The 27,951-nt window shown below is 42.7% G+C and overlaps 1 pseudogene; it reads left to right on the forward strand.

The window, feature by feature from the left end:
• The first annotated feature begins 4,532 nt into the window (after positions 1 to 4,532).
• On the forward strand, positions 4,533 to 26,146 carry LOC135542691 (excitatory amino acid transporter 5-like; annotated as a pseudogene).
• Positions 26,147 to 27,951: the final 1,805 nt, after the last annotated feature.

Here is a 27,951-nt window from a genome sequence, read left to right on the forward strand (position 1 = left end):
GAAAGCTAAGGTAACTGAGCTAAACGACTACCGCCCCGTAGCACTCACTTCCGTCATCATGAAGTGTTTTGAGAGACTAGTCAAGGACCATATCACCTCCACCCTACCTGACACCCTAGACCCACTCCAATTTGCTTACCGCCCAAATAGGTCCACAGACGACGCAATCTCAACCACACTGCACACTGCCCTAACCCATCTGGACAAGAGGAATACCTATGTGAGAATGCTGTTCATCGACTACAGCTCGGCATTTAACACCATAGTACCCTCCAAGCTCGTCATCAAGCTCGAGACCCTGGGTCTCGACCCCGCCCTGTGCAACTGGGTACTGGACTTCCTGACGGGCCGCCCCCAGGTGGTGAGGGTAGGCAACAACATCTCCACCCCGCTGATCCTCAACACTGGGGCCCCACAAGGGTGCGTTCTGAGCGCTCTCCTGTAATCCCTGTTCACCCACGACTGTGCGGCAACGCACGCCTCCAACTCAATCATCAAGTTTGCGGACGACACAACAGTGGTAGGCTTGATTACCAACAACGACGAGACGGCCTACTGGGAGGAGGTGAGGGCCCTCGGAGTGTGGTGTCAGGACAATAACCTCACACTCAACGTCAACAAAACTAAGGAGATGATTGTGGACTTCAGGAAACAGCAGAGGGAACACCCCCCTATCCACATCGATGGAACAGTAGTGGAGAGGGTAGTAAGTTTTAAGTTCCTCGGCATACACATCACAGACAAACTGAATTGGTCCACTCATACAGACAGCATCGTGAAGAAGGCGCAGCAGCGCCTCTTCAACCTCAGGAGGCTGAAGAAATTCGGCTTGTCACCAAAAACACTCACAAACTTCTACAGATGCACAATCGAGAGCATCCTGGCGGGCTGTATCACCGCCTGGTACGGCAACTGCTCCGCCCACAACCGTAAGGCTCTCCAGAGGGTAGTGAGGTCTGCACAACGTATCACCGGGGGCAAACTACCTGCCCTCCAGGACACCTACACCACCCGATGTTACAGGAAGGCCATAAAGATCATTAAGGACAACACCCACCCGAGCCACTGCCTGTTCACCCCGCTATCATCCAGAAGGCGAGGTCAGTACAGGTGCATCAAAGCTGGGACCGAGAGACTGAAAAACAGCTTCTATCTCAAGGCCATCAGACTGTTAAACAGCAACCACTAACATTGAGTGGCTGCTGCCAACACACTGACTCAACTCCAGCCACTTCAATAATGGGAATTGATAGGAAAGGATGTAAAATATATCATTTGCCACTTTAAACAATGCTACCTAATATAATGTTTACATACCCTACATTATTCATCTCATATGTATACGTACATACTGCACTCTATCATCTACTGCATCCTTATGTAATACATGTATCACTAGCCACTTTAACTATGCCACTTTGTTTACATACTCATCTCATATGTATATACTGTACTCGATATCATCTACTGTATCTTGCCTATGCTGCTCTGCACCATCACTCATTCATATCTTTATGTACATATTCTTTATCCCCTTACATTGTGTATAAGATATTAGTTTTGGAATTGTTAGTTAGATTACTTGTTGGTTATTACTGCATTGTCGGAACTGGAAGCATAAGCATTTCGCTACACTCGCATTAACATCTGCTAACCATGTGTATGTGACAAATAAAATTTGATTTGATTTGATTTGATACTGGTCACCATTACTCCTGTTTACATGTATATATTACCATTAGTATCTATTTATCCTGCTACTGGTCACTATTACTCCTGTTTACATGTATATATTACAACTAGTATACTACCATAAGTATTTATATATTCCTGCTCACTTTTCAGCCCTTTTTACATGTATATCCTTCTGTCACGCCTATACTGACACTTATGACACACACACACACACACAATACTGTTTACTGCTAGCAGCCAATCCCTATTAAGTCCTGACATTAGAACTGCTGGGAGAAGCACCTGTGGGCCCTGAATAGACCAACGAGGATAAATAATCACTAAGCTTTGGCAACAACACACAACAAAGGAACATCCTTCACCAATGGTAGGGGGAAGGGGGGAACGATTAAAAAGTGTTAGTCAGTTGTTTTTTCCAGTATAGGGTTCAAGATTCCTGTAGAGATCCAACTGAGGAGCCCAATAAGGATCAGTGTTTTGTTGCTTTTTTTGATTGGCTGCCTTGATTTAGCTTCCAAAGTGTTGCAATGTTGTGTTTGATTGTTTTAGCTGTAGTGGATGTTACTTTACTTTAATCCTTCACAAACCATTCATAAGGCCTACAGTGCATTTGGAAAGTATTTAATTTTGTTAGGTTACGGCCGTATCCTAAAATGTATTCAATAATTTTTTCCCTCATCAATACACAATACCTCATAATGACAAAGTAAAAACAGGTGTTTAGAAATGTTTGCAAATATATAGAAATAAAAAAACTAAAATATAACATTTACATAAGTATTCATACCTTTTACGCAGTATATTGTTGAAGCCCCTTTGGCAGCGATTACAACCTCAAGTCTTATTGGGTATGACGCTACAAGCTTGGCACATCTGTATTTGGTGAGTTTCCCCCAGTCTTCTCTGCAGATCCTCTCAAGTTTTGTCAGGTTGGATGGGGAGCGTTGCTGCACAGTTATTTTCAGGTCTCTCCAGAGATGTTCGATCGGATTCAAGTCCGGGCTCTGGTTGGGCCACTCAAGGACATTCATCAAGGATCTATCTATACTTTGCTCCATTCATCTTTCCCTTGATCCTGACTAGTCTCCCAGTCCCTACCGCTGAAAAACATCCCCACAGCATGATGCTGCCACCACCATGCCTCACCCAAGGGATGATGCCAGGTTTCCTTCAGACGTGATGCTTGGCATTCAGGCCAAAGAGTTCAATACTGGTTTCATCAGACCAGAGAATCTTGTTTCTCATGGTCTGAGAGTCCTTTAGGTGCCTTTTGGCAAACTCCAAGTGGTCTGTCATGTGCCTTTTACTGAGGAGTGGTTTCAGTCTGGCCATTTTACCATAAAGGCCTGATTTGTGAAGTGCTGCAGGGATGGTTGTCCTTCTGGAAGGTTCCCCCATCTCCACAGAGGAACTCTGGAGCTCTGTCAGAGTGACCATCGGGTTCTTAGTCACCTCCCTGACCAAGGCCCTTCTCCCCTGATTGCTCAATTTGGCCGGGCGGCCAGCTCTAGGATAGAGTCTTGGTGGTTCCAAACTTCTTCCATTTAAGAATTATGGAGGCCACTGTGTGCTTGGGGACCTTCAATGCTGCAGAAATGTTTTGGTACCCTTCCCCAGATCTGTGCCTCGACACAATCCTCTTGAAGCTCTATGGACAATTCCTTCGACCTCATGGCTTAGTTTTTGCTCTGACATGCACTGTCAACTGTGGGACTTTATATAGACAGGTGTGTGCATTTCCAAATCATGTCCAATCAATTGAATTTACCACAGGTTGACTCCAATCAAGTTGTAGAAACATCTCAAGAATGATCAATGGAAACAGGATGCACCTGACCTCAATTTAGAGTCTCATAGCAAAGGGTCTGAATACTCATGTTATTTTTTTCATACATTTGCAAACATTTCTAAAAATCTGTTTTTGCTTTGTTGTTATGGGATATTGTGTGTAGATTGATGAGGAAAAAAATGTTAGAATCCATTTTAGGATAAGCCTGTAACGTGGCAAAATGTGGAAAAAGTCATGGGGTCTGAATACATTCCGAAGGCACTGTAAATGCTTGATTTTCATATCAACTTACCTCAGTTAATTAGTCATTCAGGACTTTGACAACTGTTATTTTCAGGCGGGGTCAACTTTTTAAGTAATTATTGAAATTAACTCACTGAAGCAGTCCTGATCCTTTCTGAATAAAGTAAGTTCCTAGTCAGTCAGTGGTAATAAGACATAATGGGTTATTAATGGGAGTAAGACCTCAGTGTCAGAGACCGCTACCGACCTAGAACCTGCTAATCCCATGGGGATGTTGAGTGTGTGTGTGTGTGTGTGTGTGCCTGAGTCTCTAGGAAGCATTATTTTCAAGGGCTTAATCTCCTGTAGGAGACAGAGGTTTACAGAGACTTACTCAGTCCACTTCCACCTCCTCTCTGACAGCCGTTTAGATCAGCTAGTGTTTGACTGACTGACTCTCTGGCTGGATGCACTGACAGCCAGTCCTGCTGCATCGTCAGCTCTCCTTCAGTTTCTGCAGTGGCCCGGGATTAGTCCTTAGTGATTTCATTGCCTTGACTCACCACATAAATTGTTTACAGCGGGAATCCACTTAAAGCTTTTGGAGTTTTCTTGTGAACCGTCAAGCAGGACTAGAGACATATTTCAAGCCAGGACAGGATACTGAACAGGGACCTAAAGGGAATCAGGTGGGACCCACAAGTGACTCGCGACCCTCCGGTTTGGGAATCATTCATTGACTGGGCGTAAGGCAGGACCTTGGGCCACCAGGCCTGTCTCTTCTCTCCTCTCTTTCCTTCAGCCCGTGGAGTAACTGGGCCTCAGGATGGAGTGCATAAAACATATTATAAAGAGCATGGTCTCTGTGAAGGTTTGGGCGTACATCAAGGGCTACTGTAAACGCAATGGGTTGCTGACACTCTCGGTCATCGCCGTGGTTTCTGGCTGTGTGCTCGGCTTCTCCCTCCGCAGCTTCAACCTCTCCACGCAGGTATGGAGGCAAGCGCGCACACACACACACAGCTATTGAGTCATGCAACAAGGTTTTGGTTCTATTGGGCCTAAGGTTTATAGCACTCAGGCATCCTACAGAGAGATGTGATGAGCTTTGGGTCTTAGACGGGGGTAGTGTTAACACAGAGGGCTCTGGGTGTTACGAATCCCTTTTGGCCCGACAGTCTAGGGGAGATGGTAATGAGACCCGTAACATAACTCATGCAATTTATAATAGTGACAAAGTAAAAGTGAGAACGAAATAAGCACGACAACTGAAATCTACCGTCAAACTCAGGGTTTATTAGTAAATACACCGTAATGGGGGGAGCAGGAAAAGGGGCTGAGCTGGACCCAAGGAAAGAAACAATAAGCATCCAAAAACATTCCTAAGCTAGACTAGCCTATTTCAACAACAGCTAACTAACTAACCAAAAATGCAGTGGGTGGTCCGCCCAGTTCTAACTGGGGTATTTAACAAAGTTTACCTACGGGTAGTGTATGCCCATGGGCGACTTGTCTTGTTTCCCCCTTTTCCCACCAGCAAACAAACACAAACACCATAACCAAAAACAATACTCACAGGTGAGGACAAAGTGATATGGAGGTGCTCAAACAAAAGAGAGGTTAATATATAAAGAGAGTGAAACAGAGAGACCTACAGACATGGTATTTACAGAGAGATTGAGCTCTAGAGCAAACAAATGACAGGGTTTTTAAACCAAGGGAAAGGAACTGTGATTGGGTAGGAAACAGGAGGAGGTGTGTCTTCTGATTGATGATTGATTGGTGACTGATTGGGGAGTGATGATTTTCACCTGTGAGGGGAGAAGGAGAGAAAAGAACACAGGATACATACACACACACACACAGGATACCTGTATCCGTAACACTGGGTCTTAGACAGGGGTAGTGTTAACACAGAGGGCTTTGGGTCTTAGACAGGGTGATAGTGTTAACACAGAGGGCTCTGGGTCTTAGACAGGGTGATCGTGTTAACACAGAGGGCTTTGGGTCTTAGACGGTGATAGTGTTAACACAGAGGGCTCTGGGTCTTAGACAGGGTGATAGTGTTAACACAGAGGGCTTTGGGTCTTAGACGGTGATAGTGTTAACACAGAGGGCTCTGGGTCTTAGACAGGGTGATAGTGTTAACACAGAGGGCTTTGGGTCTTAGACAGTGATAGTGTTAACACAGAGGGCTCTGGGTCTTAGACAGGGTGATAGTGTTAACACAGAGGGCTCTGGGTCTTAGACAGGGTGATAGTGTTAACACAGAGGGCTCTGGGTCTTAGACAGGGTGATAGTGTTAACACAGAGGGCTTTGGGTCTTAGACGATGATAGTGTTAACACAGAGGGCTCTGGGTCTTAGACAGGGTGATAGTGTTAACACAGAGGGCTTTGGGTCTTAGACGGTGATAGTGTTAACACAGAGGGCTTTGGATCTTAGACAGGGTGATAGTGTTAACACAGAGGGCTTTGGGTCTTAGACGGTGATAGTGTTAACACAGAGGGCTCTGGGTCTTAGACAGGGTGATAGTGTTAACACAGAGGGCTTTGGGTCTTAGACAGTGATAGTGTGAACACAGAGGGCTCTGGGTCTTAGGCAGGGTGATAGTGTTAACACAGAGGGCTCTGGGTCTTAGACAGGGTGATAGTGTTAACACAGAGGGCTCTGGGTCTTAGACAGGGTGATAGTGTTAACACAGAGGGCTCTGGGTCTTAGACAGGGTGGTAGTGTTAACACAGAGGGCTCTGGGTCTTAGACAGGGTGGTAGTGTTAACACAGAGGGCCTTGGGTTTTAGACAGGGTGATAGTAAACCACTGAGGGGTTGCTTGAGAGGGCCTTGGGTTTTAGACAGGGTGATAGTGTTAACACAGAGGGCTCTGGGTTTTAGACAGAGGGACAGTAAACCACTGAGGGGTTGGTTAAGAGGGCCTTACACTGGCATGGTGCAGACGGAGACCAAAGAGAGAGTGACCAGCAAGACACTTTCACAACGCATAAAACCCTGTCTCACAAAGCTTGTACCATATTGTTGACATGGGAAACTACTCTGACTGCAGATCGATAACTGCTGTATTGAATTCAGAACAGATGCAATGCAACAATATCAACTGAACCATAACCTGCACATCCCAGTTATACAGTACTGATTCAGCTAGCTACAGTAGAGGCTGGACCATTCAACTGCTCTACCTGGGTCAATAGTGACCCAACCCTTGACATCCACTATTTCAGTAGTGGATTAATGGGTCAGCAGCTTCTAATTATCTGACTCACTGTTGTAATCTGCATCCGCGCTAACCTCAACCTGTCAACAAATACACAGCATCAAACATAGCCCAATGGGAAAGCACGTCACCTGAGAATGATTGATTGATTGAACTTTATTAGTCATGTAAAATCCTGTAACACAATGTCAAAACAAAAATATATAACGTACCATGCACCAGACCAAGAAGTGGGTTTGACTTAGCTGGCCTGGTACAATGGAACCAACAGAATAGTCCCTAAAGTGCAAACGGTGCACACCTCATGTATTTGAAAGTATTTTACCAACTGTATGTATTTGCCCCAGGTCTGCCATGTACAGCTTGTCCCCTGACCCAGAGTGTTGTGTGTCTCCCCTTTCCAGGCTAAGATCTACTTCTCGTTCCCTGGAGAACTGCTGATGAGGATGTTGAAGATGCTGATCCTGCCTCTCATCACGTCCAGGTAGCACATCATCACTACTGTCTGTTCCCCATGTCCCTACTGCTCTTCTCCCTGGTCTACACCACAACCCATGCTACTTCAATAGAATGCTCTATACATTATAATGGAATAAGACGCTAATCGAATACTCTATGGATTCTAATGGAATACAACACTAAATGCATACTCTAGGAGTTGTAAAGAAAGAGAATGCTATCAGAATGCTGTACGACTCCTGATGAAATAGATCTCCTAGATCATTCATAGCATTGCATTTCATCAGGATTCGTACAGTATTCTGATAGCATTCTCTTTCTTTACAACTCCTAGAGTATTCATTTAGTGTTGTATTCCATTAGAATCCATAGAGTATTCATAGCATTCTAACGGAAAAGAGCGCTAAATTAAATAGCTCATTAAATAGAACGCTATCAGAATGCTCTCTGAATTTGAATGGAATACAACACTGACTGAATGCTCTATGAATCCTAACTCCGTGGCTAGTCTGATGTCGGGGCTGTCAGCCATGGACACTAAGGCCAGCGGGCGGCTGGGGGTGCTAACCATCACTTACTACCTGTGGACCACCTTCATCGCTGTCATCGTCGGCATCATCCTGGTGCTGGTCATCCACCCTGGTACCGGCACAGAGAAGGACGGGCACAGAGCAGGGTCAGGGCCCGTTATGACTTCTGCTGATGCTCTGCTGGACCTCATCAGGTACATATACACACAAGCAAGCATTTACGCACACACGGACGCACGCATGCAAACACGCACGGACAGACACACAAATGCGCATAAATGCACATACACATGGGGAAGTATCTTGAGCGGCATACTGTATTTGAATAGGATGGCCCACAGACACATTGCCTCTGTCAGTAGTTGGCTGTACCAGATTCCAGAGTTTCCTGTCTTTAGTCAGTCTAAGATGTTTAGCAGCCACCTTTTCATCCTTAACATCCCTCATGGGACGAGATTCCAGATTTCCACGAGACTCAGGCAACAGATTCTGACTGCTCTGCTAACACAGACGTTTGAAAGAATCAAATATTTTATATTTGATTCTTCCTGTCGGGGTTTGTGTGGATTAACCCATAAATAAACCAGTCAACCAGTGAACTCAGTGAACTCCAGTTTTCCTCAGCTAAGTATAAACCATAAAGGTTGTGTAGGCCTGGGATTCAACAACAGGCACTTTATATACAAGCGCATTGCATTATGGAAAAATGCGCCTTGTAAAGGCAAGTTTCCTGACGTTGGTGGATATTGCATTCATGGTAAATGCTGCGGATTTCAGCTCAAGCGTAAATGACCTTTAAAAGTCAAGAGCAATGGGCTTGTCCAACGTGCCTTTGACTGAATCCCCAACCTGGTATCAGATCATTTTCTATTATTCTGTACGTTAATCCGGGACAGACCGTGTAGTAGGATATGTTACGTTTTGTAATGTATGTATTAATTTGTGGATGTCCATCACCCATTTTGTATGATATGCTACGATTACAATTTGTATTATGTGTTACGAATTTGTAAAAATAATGATATGTTACGAAATTCTAGCAAGGTGGCTAGGTGGCTAATTTTAGCTAGCTGGCTAACATTAGCTAGGCTAGGAGTTAGGGGTTAAGTTTAGGAGTTAGGTTAAAAGGTTTACGGTTTACTAATTGGAGAAAGGTTAGCTAAAAGGGTTAAGATCCTGCTGGCTAAATAGCCTCCTAATACTGACTCTTCAAGGAATCAGATCTTTTCTTTTTTTGTTACCAGCAGTGTTGTGGTTCTGTGTGGATTGAATCATTTTAAACCAGTAAACCAGTACAGAACCAGTGAAATCCTGTCCACCCTAGTCCCCTTAGTACAGCTAAAATACAGCTACCTGGAAGCTTGTATTAAGTAGGGGTCTTTAGGTCGTAAATAGCATTTACAACAACAACACCAGTACAAGGTCATTTAGCTCACGTGGCTTGAGGGATTTGCACGTTTGGGACTGTTCTATTGGTTATATTGTTCACATTCACTTCTGAAACAAGTCAACCCTCCCGTGGGCCATGTTAATAATAGGCATCATTAGGGGAGAGTGGGGTAAGTTGAGCCATTTTTTACATTCAGTATCACTCAGTCAAGGGAAATACAACATTGTTTCTAAAGATACTGTATCTACATATATTTCAGCATGTATCCCTGGAAAAACATAGCTTTTCCAAAAAAAAGTGGTTTCTTGGCACAATTTACCCTGGGTATGGGGGTAAGTTAACCCGCATACAAATTTCTCTACTGAATGAAGAATTACCACTACCCTTTAAAACCATGTCTATTTTCCCAACCATGTCTATTTCCCAACCACAATTCCACACAATCACTTTTTGTATTTTGATCATTTTAAGCATCTTTTAACACAGGCTTAACACCTAAGTAACACTGTACTTTTAAAAACTATTTTAACATAGACCAGCCCCTGTTGTTACCTCATATCCCAGCAAAAATGCAAGCATTATGAAACCTCTAACACAACAAATATATTTGACTTGGTGAAAATCTATTTTTTGGACCTAACTTGCTTATTACTTTTTCAATTTGGTTTCTTCCTTCACAGATTCCATAAAATCATGACCTCATCCTAAATATTTGGTCAAATTATATATTTGAGTGGCTCGACTTACCCCTTTGGCTCAAAGTACCCCAGTGACGACTAAGTCTCTATCTTCTCAGAACACAGCGTGTCCTAAATGCTTTACCCAGAACACACTGCGTGTCGAGGATCGGCAGTGGCTTAGGTGCTCCGTGTGAAGAATCCTCCAAAGCCCAGAGGATTATGGGTATTTTTAGTGAAAGCTGTGTACGGGCGGGCGGATGTAGGCTGTATGACTGTCAGAGGTGCTTTAGGTCACTTGTCACACGTCTGATAGGCTGACTGGCCCTGGGGCAGTGACCTTAACATGATCCTTTATGAATACAGGCCTCCTAATGATGAGGACTCTTAACCTCCAACACAGGCAACCAGCCTGGAGATGTTACCACATTGTGACATCATTCTTACAACTTTATTATTTCGACTGCAGAACAGCTGAAACATACTGACGGTGCAGGAGAATATGAGACCAACTATGAAGAGAAGTCTTTTGGTCAACAACGACCCTAGTCAGAGCAACGAAGTCATTTAGTCAACAACGACCCTAGTCAGAGCAACGAAGTCATTTAGTCAACAACGACCCTAGTCAGAGCAACGAGTCAGTCATTTAGTCAACAACGACCCTAGTCAGAGCAACGAAGTCATTTAGTCAACAACGACCCTAGTCAGAGCAACGAAGTCATTTAGTCAACAACGACCCTAGTCAGAGCAACGAAGTCATTTAGTCAACAACGACCCTAGTCAGAGCAACGAAGTCATTTAGTCAACAACGACCCTAGTCAGAGCAACGAAGTCATTTAGTTAACAACGACCCTAGTCAGAGCAACGAAGTCATTTAGTCAACAACGACCCTAGTCAGAGCAACGAAGTCATTTAGTCAACAACGACCCTAGTCAGAGCAATGACTTTGGCTTTTGGGAAATGTAACCTTTTGGTGTCCTTGTGTCTATCTGCAAGTTTTGTGGTTTGGTTGACAGCTTAAAGGGATACTTCTGGATTTTGGCAATGAGGCCCCTTTATCTACCTCCACACAGTCAGATGAACTCGTGGGTACCATTTTTATGTCTCTATGAAGGACATTATAGGTAGTTTCACAAGCCAATGCTAACCAGCGTTAGCGCAATGCCAGGAAGTCTATGAGTATCTGCCAGCATGCTCTCTGTCCAGAGTCTTGTTAAGTCTTTCTGAGACAGGGGACCTCTTGGCTTCTGGCCGGACCAGGAGAAATTGATCCTACTCAGGATAAAATTGATAGGGGGCCTCCCGGGTGGCACAGTGGCTAAGGGCACTGTACTGTAGTGCCAGCTGTGCCATCAGAGCCCCTGGGTTCACGCCCAGGCTCCATTGTAAACAGCCGCGACCGGGAGGACCATGGGGTGACGCACAATTGGCCTAGCGTCATCCGGGTTTGGGAGGGCCTGGCCGGCAGGGATGTCCCTGTCTCATCGCGCACCAGCATTTTCTGTGGTGGGCCGGGCACAGTGCGCACGAACCAAGGTTGCACGGTGTGTCCTCAGACACATTGGTGCGCTGTGCTAAGAAGCAGTGCAGCTTGGTTGGGTTGTGTATCAGAGGACGCATGACCCTCAACCTTCGTCTCTCCCGAGCCCGTAGGGGAGTTGTAGCGATGAGACAAGATAGTAGCTACTAAAAATAATTGGATACCATGAAATTGGGGGTAAAAAAAAATAGAAAATTGAGACAATAACAGAAAGCAGATACCCCAACCTTCTGACACATTATATGCTCAGAGTGATAGGACAGGACTATTGGAACACAGGGTCAGCAGAATAGAATAGATTGTCCACCTGAAGGTAGAGATTTCACTTTAAAAAATCTGAACAAATCATATATGACAATATAACATCACACATCATATAAACAGTATTATTATCACCCCCATTACTCAGGGAATAACTCCCATCATATAAACAGTGTTATTATCACCCCATTACTCAGGGAATAACTCCCATCATATAAACAGTGTTATTATCACCCCCATTACTCAGGGAATAACTCCCATCATATAAACAGTGTTATTATCACCCCCATTACTCAGGGAATAACTCCCATCATATAAACAGTGATTTTATCACCCCATTACTCAGGGAATAACTCCCATCATATAAACATTGTTATTATCACCCCCATTACTCAGGGAATAACTCCCATCATATAAACAGTGTTATTATCACCCCCATTACTCAGGGAATAACTCCCATCATGTAAACATTGTTATTATCACCCCCATTACTCAGGGAATAACTCCCATCATATAAACATTGTTATTATCACCCCCATTACTCAGGGAATAACTCCCATCATATAAACAGTATTATTATCACCCCCATTACTCAGGGAATAACTCCCATCATATAAACATTGTTATTATCACCCCCATTACTCAGGGAATAACTCCCATCATATAAACAGTGTTATTATCACCCCATTACTCAGGGAATAACTCCCATCATATAAACAGTGTTATTATCACCCCCATTACTCAGGGAATAACTCCCATCATATAAACAGTGTTATTATCACCCCCATTACTCAGGGAATAACTCCCATCATGTAAACATTGTTATTATCACCCCCATTACTCAGGGAATAACTCCCATCATATAAACATTGTTATTATCACCCCCATTACTCAGGGAATAACTCCCATCATATAAACAGTGTTATTATCACCCCCATTACTCAGGGAATAACTCCCATCATATAAACAGTGTTATTATCCCCCCATTACTCAGGGAATAACTCCCATCATATAAACAGTGTTATTATCACCCCCATTACTCAGGGAATAACTCCCATCATATAAACAGTGTTATTATCACCCCCATTACTCAGGGAATAACTCCCATCATATAAACAGTGTTATTATCACCCCCATTACTCAGGGAATAACTCCCATCATATAAACAGTATTATTATCACCCCCATTACTCAGGGAATAACTCCCATCATATAAACAGTGTTATTATCACCCCCATTACTCAGGGAATAACTAACATCATATAAACAGTGTTATTATCACCCCCATTACTCAGGGAATAACTCCCATCATATAAACAGTGTTATTATCACCCCATTACTCAGGGAATAACTCCCATCATATAAACAGTGTTATTATCACCCCCATTACTCAGGGAATAACTCCCATCATATAAACAGTGTTATTATCACCCCCATTACTCAGGGAATAACTCCCATCATATAAACAGTGTTATTATCACCCCCATTACTCAGGGAATAACTCCCATCATATAAACAGTGTTATTATCACCCCCATTACTCAGGGAATAACTCCCATCATATAAACAGTGTTATTATCCCCCATATCAGGGAATAACTCCCATCATATAAACAGTGTTATTATCACCCCCATTACTCAGGGAATAACTCCCATCATATAAACAGTGTTATTATCACCCCCATTACACAGGGAATAACTCCCATCATATAAACAGTGTTATTATCCCCCCATTACTCAGGGAATAACTCCCATCATATAAACATTGTTATTATCACCCCCATTACTCAGGGAATAACTCCCATCATATAAACAGTGTTATTATCACCCCCATTACTCAGGGAATAACTCCCATCATATAAACAGTGTTATTATCACCCCCATTACTCAGGGAATAACTCCCATCATATAAACAGTGTTATTATCACCCCCATTACTCAGGGAATAACTCCCATCATATAAACAGTGTTATTATCACCCCCATTACTCAGGGAATAACTCCCATCATATAAACAGTGTTATTATCACCCCCTCATAACTCCCATCATATAAACAGTGGGGAATAACTCCCATCATATAAACAGTGTTATTATCACCCCCATTACTCAGGGAATAACTCCCATCATATAAACAGTGTTATTATCACCCCCATTACTCAGGGAATAACTCCCATCATATAAACAGTGTTATTATCCCCCCCCATTACTCAGGGAATAACTCCCATCATATAAACAGTGTTATTATCACCCCATTACTCAGGGAATAACTCCCATCATATAAACAGTGTTATTATCACCCCCATTACTCAGGGAATAACTCCCATCATATAAACAGTGTTATTATCACCCCCATTACTCAGGGAATAACTCCCATCATATAAACAGTGTTATTATCACCCCCATTACTCAGGGAATAACTCCCATCATATAAACAGTGTTATTATCACCCCCATTACTCAGGGAATAACTCCCATCATATAAACAGTGTTATTATCACCCCCATTACTCAGGGAATAACTCCCATCATATAAACAGTGTTATTATCACCCCCATTACTCAGGGAATAACTCCCCCATCATATAAACAGTGTTATTATCACCCCCATTACTCAGGGAATAACTCCCATCATATAAACAGTGTTATTATCACCCCCATTACTCAGGGAATAACTCCCATCATATAAACAGTGTTATTATCACCCCCATTACTCAGGGAGGGAATAACTCCCATCATATAAACAGTGTTATTATCACCCCCATTACTCAGGGAATAACTCCCATCATATAAACAGTGTTATTATCACCCCCATTACTCAGGGAATAACTCCCATCATATAAACAGTGTTATTATCACCCCCATTACTCAGGGAATAACTCCCATCATATAAACAGTGTTATTATCACCCCCATTACTCAGGGAATAACTCCCATCATATAAACAGTGTTATTATCACCCCCATTACTCAGGGAATAACTCCCATCATATAAACAGTGTTATTATCACCCCCATTACTCAGGGAATAACTCCCATCATATAAACAGTGTTATTATCACCCCCCATTATAAACAGTGTTATTATCACCCCCATTACTCAGGGAATAACTCCCATCATATAAACAGTGTTATTATCACCCCATTACTCAGGGAATAACTCCCATCATATAAACAGTGTTATTATCACCCCCATTACTCAGGGAATAACTCCCATCATATAAACAGTGTTATTATCACCCCCATTACTCAGGGAATAACTCCCATCATATAAACAGTGTTATTATCACCCCATTACTCAGGGAATAACTCCCATCATATAAACAGTGTTATTATCACCCCATTACTCAGGGAATAACTCCCATCATATAAACAGTGTTATTATCACCCCATTACTCAGGGAATAACTCCCATCATATAAACAGTGTTATTATCACCCCCATTACTCAGGGAATAACTCCCATCATATAAACAGTGTTATTATCACCCCATTACTCAGGGAATAACTCCCATCATATAAACAGTGTTATTATCACCCCCATTACTCAGGGAATAACTCCCATCATATAAACAGTGTTATTATCACCCCCATTACTCAGGGAATAACTCCCATCATATAAACAGTGTTATTATCACCCCCATTACTCAGGGAATAACTCCCATCATATAAACAGTGTTATTATCACCCCCATTACTCAGGGAATAACTCCCATCATATAAACAGTGTTATTATCACCCCCATTACTCAGGGAATAAAACTCCCATCATATAAACAGTGTTATTATCACCCCCATTACTCAGGGAATAACTCCCATCATATAAACAGTGTTATTATCACCCCATTACTCAGGGAATAACTCCCATCATATAAACAGTGTTATTATCACCCCCATTACTCAGGGAATAACTCCCATCATATAAACAGTGTTATTATCACCCCCATTACTCAGGGAATAACTCCCATCATATAAACAGTGTTATTATCACCCCATTACTCAGGGAATAACTCCCATCATATAAACAGTGTTATTATCACCCCATTACTCAGGGAATAACTCCCATCATATAAACAGTGTTATTATCACCCCCATTACTCAGGGAATAACTCCCATCATATAAACAGTGTTATTATCACCCCCATTACTCAGGGAATAACTCCCATCATATAAACAGTGTTATTATCACCCCATTACTCAGGGAATAACTCCCATCATATAAACAGTGTTATTATCACCCCATTACTCAGGGAATAACTCCCATCATATAAACAGTGTTATTATCACCCCATTACTCAGGGAATAACTCCCATCATATAAACAGTGTTATTATCACCCCATTACTCAGGGAATAACTCCCATCATATAAACAGTGTTATTATCACCCCCATTACTCAGGGAATAACTCCCATCATATAAACAGTGTTATTATCACCCCATTACTCAGGGAATAACTCCCATCATATAAACAGTGTTATTATCACCCCCATTACTCAGGGAATAACTCCCATCATATAAACAGTGTTATTATCACCCCATTACTCAGGGAATAACTCCCATCATATAAACAGTGTTATTATCACCCCCATTACTCAGGGAATAACTCCCATCATATAAACAGTGTTATTATCACCCCCATTACTCAGGGAATAACTCCCATCATATAAACAGTGTTATTATCACCCCCATTACTCAGGGAATAACTCCCATCATATAAACAGTGTTATTATCACCCCCATTACTCAGGGAATAACTCCCATCATATAAACAGTGTTATTATCACCCCCCATCATATAAACAGTGTTATTATCAGGGAATAACTCCCATCATATAAACAGTGTTATTATCACCCCATTACTCAGGGAATAACTCCCATCATATAAACAGTGTTATTATCACCCCCATTACTATAAACAGTGTTATTATCACCCCCATTACTCAGGAATAACTCCCATCATATAAACAGTGTTATTATCACCCCATTACTCAGGGAATAACTCCCATCATATAAACAGTGTTATTATCACCCCATTACTCAGGGAATAACTCCCATCATATAAACAGTGTTATTATCACCCCATTACTCAGGGAATAACTCCCATCATATAAACAGTGTTATTATCACCCCCATTACTCAGGGAATAACTCCCATCATATAAACAGTGTTATTATCACCCCATTACTCAGGGAATAACTCCCATCATATAAACAGTGTTATTATCACCCCCTCATTACATATAAACAGGGAATAACTCCCATCATATAAACAGTGTTATTATCACCCCCATTACTCAGGGAATAACTCCCATCATATAAACAGTGTTATTATCACCCCCATTACTCAGGGAATAACTCCCATCATATAAACAGTGTTATTATCCCCCCATTACTCAGGGAATAACTCCCATCATATAAACAGTGTTATTATCACCCCATTACTCAGGGAATAACTCCCATCATATAAACAGTGTTATTATCACCCCCATTACTCAGGGAATAACTCCCATCATATAAACAGTGTTATTATCACCCCATTACTCAGGGAATAACTCCCATCATATAAACAGTGTTATTATCACCCCCATTACTCAGGGAATAACTCCCATCATATAAACAGTGTTATTATCACCCCCATTACTCAGGGAATAACTCCCATCATATAAACAGTGTTATTATCACCCCCATTACTCAGGGAATAACTCCCATCATATAAACAGTGTTATTATCACCCCCATTAAACAGTCAGGGAATAACTCCCATCATATAAACAGTTTATTATCACCCCATTACTCAGGGAATAACTCCCATCATATAAACAGTGTTATTATCACCCCCATTACTCAGGGAATAACTCCCATCATATAAACAGTGTTATTATCACCCCCATTACTCAGGGAATAACTCCCATCATATAAACAGTGTTATTATCACCCCCATTACTCAGGGAATAACTCCCATCATATAAACAGTGTTATTATCACCCCCATTACTCAGGGAATAACTCCCATCATATAAACAGTGTTATTATCACCCCCATTACTCAGGGAATAACTCCCATCATATAAACAGTGTTATTATCACCCCATTACTCAGGGAATAACTCCCATCATATAAACAGTGTTATTATCACCCCCATTACTCAGGGAATAACTCCCATCATATAAACAGTGTTATTATCACCCCCATTACTATAAACAGGGAATAACTCCCATCATATAAACAGTGTTATTATCACCCCCATTACTCAGGGAATAACTCCCATCATATAAACAGTGTTATTATCACCCCATTACTCAGGGAATAACTCCCATCATATAAACAGTGTTATTATCACCCCCATTACTCAGGGAATAACTCCCATCATATAAACAGTGTTATTATCACCCCCATTACTCAGGGAATAACTCCCATCATATAAACAGTGTTATTATCACCCCATTACTCAGGGAATAACTCCCATCATATAAACAGTATTATCACCCCCATTACTCAGGGAATAACTCCCATCATATAAACAGTGTTATTATCACCCCCATTACTCAGGGAATAACTCCCATCATATAAACAGTGTTATTATCACCCCCATTACTCAGGGAATAACTCCCATCATATAAACAGTGTTATTATCACCCCATTACTCAGGGAATAACTCCCATCATATAAACAGTGTTATTATCACCCCCATTACTCAGGGAATAACTCCCATCATATAAACAGTGTTATTATCACCCCCATTACTCAGGGAATAACTCCCATCATATAAACAGTGTTATTATCACCCCCATTACTCAGGGAATAACTCCCATCATATAAACAGTGTTATTATCACCCCCATTACTCAGGGAATAACTCCCATCATATAAACAGTGTTATTATCACCCCATTACTCAGGGAATAACTCCCATCATATAAACAGTGTTATTATCACCCCCATTACTCAGGGAATAACTCCCATCATATAAACATATAAACAGTGTTATTATCACCCCCATTACTCAGGGAATAACTCCCATCATATAAACAGTGTTATTATCACCCCCATTACTCAGGGAATAACTCCCATCATATAAACAGTGTTATTATCACCCCATTACTCAGGGAATAACTCCCATCATATAAACAGTGTTATTATCACCCCCATTACTCAGGGAATAACTCCCATCATATAAACAGTGTTATTATCACCCCATTACTCAGGGAATAACTCCCATCATATAAACAGTGTTATTATCACCCCCATTACTCAGGGAATAACTCCCATCATATAAACAGTGTTATTATCACCCCATTACTCAGGGAATAACTCCCATCATATAAACAGTGTTATTATCACCCCCATTACTCAGGGAATAACTCCCATCATATAAACAGTGTTATTATCACCCCATTACTCAGGGAATAACTCCCATCATATAAACAGTGTTATTATCACCCCCATTACTCAGGGAATAACTCCCATCATATAAACAGTGTTATTATCACCCCATTACTCAGGGAATAACTCCCATCATATAAACAGTGTTATTATCACCCCCATTACTCAGGGAATAACTCCCATCATATAAACAGTGTTATTATCACCCCATTACTCAGGGAATAACTCCCATCATATAAACAGTGTTATTATCACCCCCATTACTCAGGGAATAACTCCCATCATATAAACAGTGTTATTATCACCCCATTACTCAGGGAATAACTCCCATCATATAAACAGTGTTATTATCACCCCATTACTCAGGGAATAACTCCCATCATATAAACAGTGTTATTATCACCCCATTACTCAGGGAATAACTCCCATCATATAAACAGTATTATTATCACCCCCATTACTCAGGGAATAACTCCCATCATATAAACAGTGTTATTATCACCCCATTACTCAGGGAATAACTCCCATCATATAAACAGTGTTATTATCACCCCCATTACTCAGGGAATAACTCCCATCATATAAACAGTGTTATTATCACCCCATTACTCAGGGAATAACTCCCATCATATAAACAGTGTTATTATCACCCCATTACTCAGGGAATAACTCCCATCATATAAACAGTGTTATTATCACCCCCATTACTCAGGGAATAACTCCCATCATATAAACAGTGTTATTATCACCCCATTACTCAGGGAATAACTCCCATCATATAAACAGTGTTATTATCACCCCCATTACTCAGGGAATAACTCCCATCATATAAACAGTGTTATTATCACCCCATTACTCAGGGAATAACTCCCATCATATAAACAGTGTTATTATCACCCCCATTACTCAGGGAATAACTCCCATCATATAAACAGTGTTATTATCACCCCATTACTCAGGGAATAACTCCCATCATATAAACAGTGTTATTATCACCCCATTACTCAGGGAATAACTCCCATCATATAAACAGTGTTATTATCACCCCATTACTCAGGGAATAACTCCCATCATATAAACAGTGTTATTATCATATAAACAGTGTTATTATCCCCCATTACTCAGGGAATAACTCCCATCATATAAACAGTGTTATTATCACCCCCATTACTCAGGGAATAACTCCCATCATATAAACAGTGTTATTATCACCCCCATTACTCAGGGAATAACTCCCATCATATAAACAGTGTTATTATCACCCCCATTACTCAGGGAATAACTCCCATCATATAAACAGTGTTATTATCACCCCCATTACCCAGGGAATAACTCCCATCATATAAACAGTGTTATTATCACCCCATTACTCAGGGAATAACTCCCATCATATAAACAGTGTTATTATCACCCCCATTACTCAGGGAATAACTCCCATCATATAAACAGTGTTATTATCACCCCCATTACTCAGGGAATAACTCCCATCATATAAACAGTGTTATTATCACCCCCATTACTCAGGGAATAACTCCCATCATATAAACAGTGTTATTATCACCCCCATTACCCAGGGAATAACTCCCATCATATAAACAGTGTTATTATCACCCCCATTACTCAGGGAATAACTCCCATCATATAAACAGTGTTATTATCACCCCCATTACTCAGGGAATAACTCCCATCATATAAACAGTGTTATTATCACCCCATTACTCAGGGAATAACTCCCATCATATAAACAGTGTTATTATCACCCCCATTACTCAGGGAATAACTCCCATCATATAAACAGTGTTATTATCACCCCATTACTCAGGGAATAACTCCCATCATATAAACAGTGTTATTATCACCCCCATTACTCAGGGAATAACTCCCATCATATAAACAGTGTTATTATCACCCCCATTACTCAGGGAATAACTCCCATCATATAAACAGTGTTATTATCACCCCATTACTCAGGGAATAACTCCCATCATATAAACAGTGTTATTATCACCCCATTACTCAGGGAATAACTCCCATCATATAAACAGTGTTATTATCACCCCATTACTCAGGGAATAACTCCCATCATATAAACAGTGTTATTATCACCCCCATTACTCAGGGAATAACTAACATCGTATCCAATACTGTTGTAGACTTTATGATTTACATGTTATTCTCCCTTTGACAGGAACATGATTCCCTCCAATCTGATAGAGGCAACTTTTCAACAGTACCGTACAGACCTGGTGCCCATAGTGGCCTCCAGTTTGGTGGAGTCCCAGGCCAACTACGTCTACGTGATGCCCGACCACAACAACCCTCAGCTGGGCCACCCTGTCTTCCTGGAGATCACCCCAGCTCCAGACATCAAGTACAAGATTGTCCCTGGCCACAGCTCTGGCATGAACGTACTGGGGATTGTCATCTTCTCTGCTACTATGGGTGAGACACACACACACACATATATAGTATGCATGAATGAACGCACACAAATGACACACTGGATACACGAGGACACACACACGCCCTTCCAATCACGCCTGCTCCTGTGTTTTCTCTGTGCAGGCCTGCTCCTGGGGAAGATGGGCGAGAGAGGCGCTCCATTGGTCAATGTGTGTCAGTGTGTCAACGAGTGTGTTATGAAGATCATCAATGCTGCCATGTGGTGAGTTGTTGAGACACACAGCAGTCACCTGTCTGAACTCTCCTTCACATGTTAAAGTCTGGTAATCCTGATCTGGAGGATTGAGAATGGGAGGATTCATTTAGATTGAGATTGGATCTCACCAACACATCTTCCTCCCACCCCCCTCTCCCTTAGTCATTAGCTCAGTATATGTCTGCATTTCAGGTGTGGCAGGTCATCAAGTTGAGCCAGGTCAACCCAACGCTGCTTGAGTTCTTAGGAAGCCCAAAGCTCAGGGGGCATGACAACGCCTGGTGGACAGAGACAGAATCACAAGGGCCCATTGCTTGCTTGCCTCATGTATTTGGAGGTATTTATATTTATTGATCTTTTTCCAGGTATTTCCCTTTCGGCATTGTGTTCCTGGTAGCAGGGAAGATCCTGGACATGCATGACCCCGCCCACCTGGGAGAGAAGCTGGGGATGTACTTCATCACGGTGTTAGCCGGCCTGTTTGTCCACGGACTCATCCTGCTACCGCTCTTCTACTTTGTAATCACACGCAAAAACCCCTTCACCTACATCAGAGGCCTGCTACAGGCTCTGGTCATCGCCCTGGCAACCTCCTCCAGTTCTGCCACCCTGCCCATCACCATGAAGTGTCTGTTGGAGAACTGTGGAGTGGACAGACAGATCGCCAGGTTTGTCCTTCCAGTGGGAGCCACCATCAACATGGACGGGACAGCCCTCTACGAGGCCGTGGCAGCCATTTTTATCGCTCAGGTCAACGAGTACGAACTGGACTTTGGTCAGCTGGTCACCATCAGGTCAGGACTGTCTACACAAGAGCTCTCTCTGTTACTCTCTTAGTTACTTTGTGTCACAGCAACCACACATTCGCACGCACGCACGCACGCTTGCACGCACACACGCACACGCACACACACACACACACACACACACACACACACACACACACACACACACACACACACACACACACACACACACACACACACACACACACACCCTGACCCTGACCCTGACTGTGACCCTGCTCTTGTCTCTTCAGTATCACAGCAACAGCGGCCAGTATCGGGGCTGCTGGGATTCCGCAGGCGGGCCTGGTTACCATGGTGATCGTCTTGACCTCTGTGGGGCTGCCGCCCGCTGACATCACACTGATCGTGGCCATCGACTGGGTCCTGTAAGTGTCTGACCATGAGAGTGTTTGTGGACTGGGTCCTGTAAGTGTCTGACCGTGAGAGTGTTTGTGGACTGGGTCCTGTAAGTGTCTGACCGTGAGAGTTTTTGTGGACTGAGTCCTGTAAGTGTCTGACCGTGAGAGTGTTTGTGGACTGGGTCCTGTAAGTGTCTGACCGTGAGAGTGTTTGTGGACTGGGTCCTGTAAGTGTCTGACCATGAGAGTGTTTGTGGACTGGGTCCTGTAAGTGTCTGACCGTGAGAGTGTTTGTGGACTGGGTCCTGTAAGTGTCTGACCATGAGAGTGTTTGTGGACTGGGTCCTGTAAGTGTTTGACCGTGAGAGTGTTTGTGGACTGGGTCCTGTAAGTGTCTGACCGTGAGAGTGTTTGTGGACTGGGTCCTGTAAGTGTCTGACCGTGAGAGTGTTTGTGGACTGGGTCCTGTAAGTGTCTGACCATGAGAGTGTTTGTGGACTGGGTCCTGTAAGTGTCTGACCGTGAGAGTGTTTGTGGACTGGGTCCTGTAAGTGTCTGACCATGAGAGTGTTTGTGGACTGGGTCCTGTAAGTGTCTGACCGTGAGAGTGTTTGTGGACTGGGTCCTGTAAGTGTCTGACCGTGAGAGTGTTTGTGGACTGGGTCCTGTAAGTGTCTGACCATGAGAGTGTTTGTGGACTGGGTCCTGTAAGTGTCTGACCGTGAGAGTGTTTGTGGACTGGGTCCTGTAAGTGTCTGACCGTGAGAGTGTTTGTGGACTGGGTCCTGCCCGGTGTCTGACCTCTATAGAGTGTTTGTGTCTGGCCCCTCTACATCAACTATATACCACCTTTCAGGACCATGATCAATGTGTTGGGAGACGCTCTGGCTGCAGGCATCATGTGTCACCTCTGTAAGAAGGACTTTGAGAGGAGGGAGTCAAACGCTAACTCTGCCCGGGTAACAGCTATATACCAGCTTTACACTGACCCCAGCCCTAACCCCTCTACAATACAACTATATACAACCTTTACACTGACCCCAGCCCTAACCTCTCTACAACACAACTATATACCACCTTTACACTGACCCCAGCCCTAACCCCTCTACAATACAACTATATACCACCTTTACACTGACCCCAGCCCTAACCTCTCTACAACACAACTATATACCACCTTTACACTGACCCCAGCCCTAACCCCTCTACAATACAACTATATACCACCTTTACACTGACCCCAGCCCTAACCCCTCCAAAATACAACTATATACCTGATTTACACTGACCCCAGCCCTAACCTCTCTACAATACAACTATATACCACCTTTACACTGACCCCAGCCCTAACCCCTCTACAACACAACTATATACCACCTTTAAACTGACCCCAGCCCTAACCCCTCTACAATGCAACTATATACCAGCTTTACACTGACCCCAGCCCTAACCCCTCTACAATACAACTATATACCACCTTTACACTGACCCCAGCCCTAACCCCTCTAAAATACAACTATATACCTGATTTACACTGACCCCAGTCCTAACCTCTCTACAATACAACTATATACCAGCTTTACACTGACCCCAGCCATAACCCCTCTACAACACAACTATATACCACCTTTAAACTGACCCCAGCCATAACCCCTCTACAACACAACTATATACCACCTTTACACTGACCCCAGCCATAACCCCTCTACAACACAACTATATACCAGCTTTACACTGACCCCAGCCCTAACCCCTCTACAATACAACTATATACCACCTTTACACTGACCCCAGCCCTAACCCCTCTACAACACAACTATATACCACCTTTAAACTGACCCCAGCCATAACCCCTCTACAATACAACTATATACCAGCTTTACACTGACCCCAGCCCTAACCCCTCTACAACACAACTATATACCACCTTTACACTGACCCCAGCCATAACCCCTCTACAATACAACTATATACCACCTTTACACTGACCCCAGCCCTAACCCCTCTACAATACAACTATATACAACCTTTACACTGACCCCAGCCCTAACCTCTCTACAACACAACTATATACCACCTTTACACTGACCCCAGCCCTAACCCCTCTAAAATACAACTATATACCTGATTTACACTGACCCCAGCCCTAACCTCTCTACAATACAACTATATACCACCTTTACACTGACCCCAGCCCTAACCTCTCTACAATACAACTATATACCACCTTTACACTGACCCCAACCCTAACCTCTCTACAATACAACTATATACCACCTTTATACTGACCCCAACCCTAACCTCTCTACAATACAACTATATACCACCTTTACACTGACCCCAGCCCTAACCCCTCTACAATACAACTATATACCACCTTTACACTGACCCCAGCCCTAACCTCTCTACAACACAACTATATACCAGCTTTACACTGACCCCAGCCCTAACCCCTCTACAATACAACTATATACCACCTTTACACTGACCCCAGCCATAACCCCTCTACAATACAACTATATACCAGCTTTACACTGACCCCAGCCCTAACCCCTCTACAATACAACTATATACCAGCATTACACTGACCCCAGCCCTAACCTCTCTACAACACAACTATATACCACCTTTACACTGACCCCAGCCCTAACCCCTCTACAATACAACTATATACAGCCTTTACACTGACCCCAGCCCTAACCCCTCTACAATACAACTATATACCAGCATTACACTGACCCCAGCCCTAACCCCTCTACAATACAACTATATACCAGCTTTACACTGACCCCAGCCCTAACCTCTCTACAATACAACTATATACCAGCTTTACACTGACCCCAACCCTAACCTCTCTACAATACAACTATATACCACCTTTACACTGACCCCAGCGCTAAGCCCTCTACAATACAACTCTATAATACCAGGTTTTAGCGTGTTTGAATCTGCTCTTCGACTAACTGTGTTCTCTCTCTCTTTCTCTCTCTCTCTCTCTCTCTGTGTTCTGTGTTTGTGTTTTGTGCAGAGGGACACAGTGATCTCCTTCGGTGGCCAGAGTGTCCAGAGTTGTGCTCTGTCCGAGGCTCCTCTCATGGACTATGCCCATCGCTGTGACTATGTCTACGAGGTGGAAGGTGACTGTGTCACAGAGAGATCTGGCCCCACTTACAACCTGTGTCAAGTTTAGGAGAAACCTGTTCCCTGTTACAACCTCTGACCTGTGTTACAAAGACACCGGTCCCCGGCTGCAACCCGTATCACGGAGAAACCGGTCCCCTTCTACATGCTGTCACAAACAAACCCGTCCCCCGCTACAAACTGTTTGGTCTGAGACACTTTCACTGGACAGACAGCAGGGGGCACTGCCCGCCTTCAACAGAGACCTTTCTATTTACTTGAATATACATAGAGTTGTCCTGATATCAATGGCTTTGGACTGGGGAATTACAATGGGACTGGGAAACAACCCTGCACTGAAACAGTTTGCACTTTTCTGATGTGCATTTATCAGGAGTTGACTATAACTTCTTCATAATGTTCTCTGATGGATCAGTTGGTTGATGATGTGCTCACACCACTCATTTTTGAGTTGACTATAACTTCCTCATAATGTTCTCTGATGGATCAGTTGGTTGATGATGTGCTCACACCACTCATTTTTGAGTTGACTATAACTTCTTCATAATGTTCTCTGATGGATCAGTTGGTTGATGATGTGCTCACACCACTCATTTTTGAGTTGACTATAACTTCCTCATAATGTTCTCTGATGGATCAGTTGGTTGATGATGTGCTCACACCACTCATTTTTGAGTTGACTATAACTTCCTTATAATGTTCTCTGATGGATCAGTTGGTTGATGATGTGCTCACACCACTCATTTTTGAGTTGACTATAACTTCTTCATAATGTTCTCTGATGGATCAGTTGGTTGATGATGTGCTCACACCACTCATTTTTGAGTTGACTATAACTTCCTCATAATGTTCTCTGATGGATCAGTTGGTTGATGATGTGCTCACACCACTCATTTTTGAGTTGACTATAACTTCCTCATAATGTTCTCTGATGGATCAGTTGGTTGATGATGTGCTCACACCACTCATTTTTGAGTTGCCTATAACTTCCTCATAATGTTCTCTGATGGATCAGTTGGTTGATGATGTGCTCACACCACTCATTTTTGAGTTGACTATAACTTCCTCATAATGTTCTCTGATGGATCAGTTGGTTGATGATGTGCTCACACCACTCATTTTTGAGTTGACTATAACTTCCTCATAATGTTCTCTGATGGATCAGTTGGTTGATGATGTGCTCACACCACTCATTTTTGAGTTGACTATAACTTCCTCATAATGTTCTCTGATGGATCAGTTGGTTGATGATGTGCTCACACCACTCATTTTTGAGTTGACTATAACTTCCTCATAATGTTCTCTGATGGATCAGTTGGTTGATGATGTGCTCACACCACTCATTTTTGAGTTGACTATAACTTCCTCATAATGTTCTCTGATGGATCAGTTGGTTGATGTGCTCACACCACTCATTTTTGAGTTGACTATAACTTCCTCATAATGTTCTCTGATGGATCAGTTGGTTGATGATGTGCTCACACCACTCATTTTTGTGCGGTTGATTCCTGCACATGCAGTAAGTCGCTTTGGTAAATGTTCAACGTTTTACTGTCTGATGATCACACCTGTGCCATGATGAGGAGGCAGGTTTTCCTCATCATTTTGTGACTGGCTAGGCTACTGTAGCCTACCAGTGACAGGGACTTAATACAGTAGGTCCACTAGGGTGCATGTTATGTCCGAGTCAGTTTTCCTTCTTTAGCTCAATGCAGATTCCGCTCAGGACACCATTTTGGTGCCACAATGTACTGCAGCACAGAGCACTTTTTAGGCAACCAGGTGGCATTATGGACACCATTTTGGTTCAATGTGCTGCTGACTGTGAAGATAGATGACAAGCACTTTTAGAGT

This window comes from Oncorhynchus masou, chromosome 6, assembly GCF_036934945.1.
Source record: "Oncorhynchus masou masou isolate Uvic2021 chromosome 6, UVic_Omas_1.1, whole genome shotgun sequence".
Classification (NCBI taxonomy): Eukaryota; Metazoa; Chordata; class Actinopteri; order Salmoniformes; family Salmonidae; genus Oncorhynchus; species Oncorhynchus masou.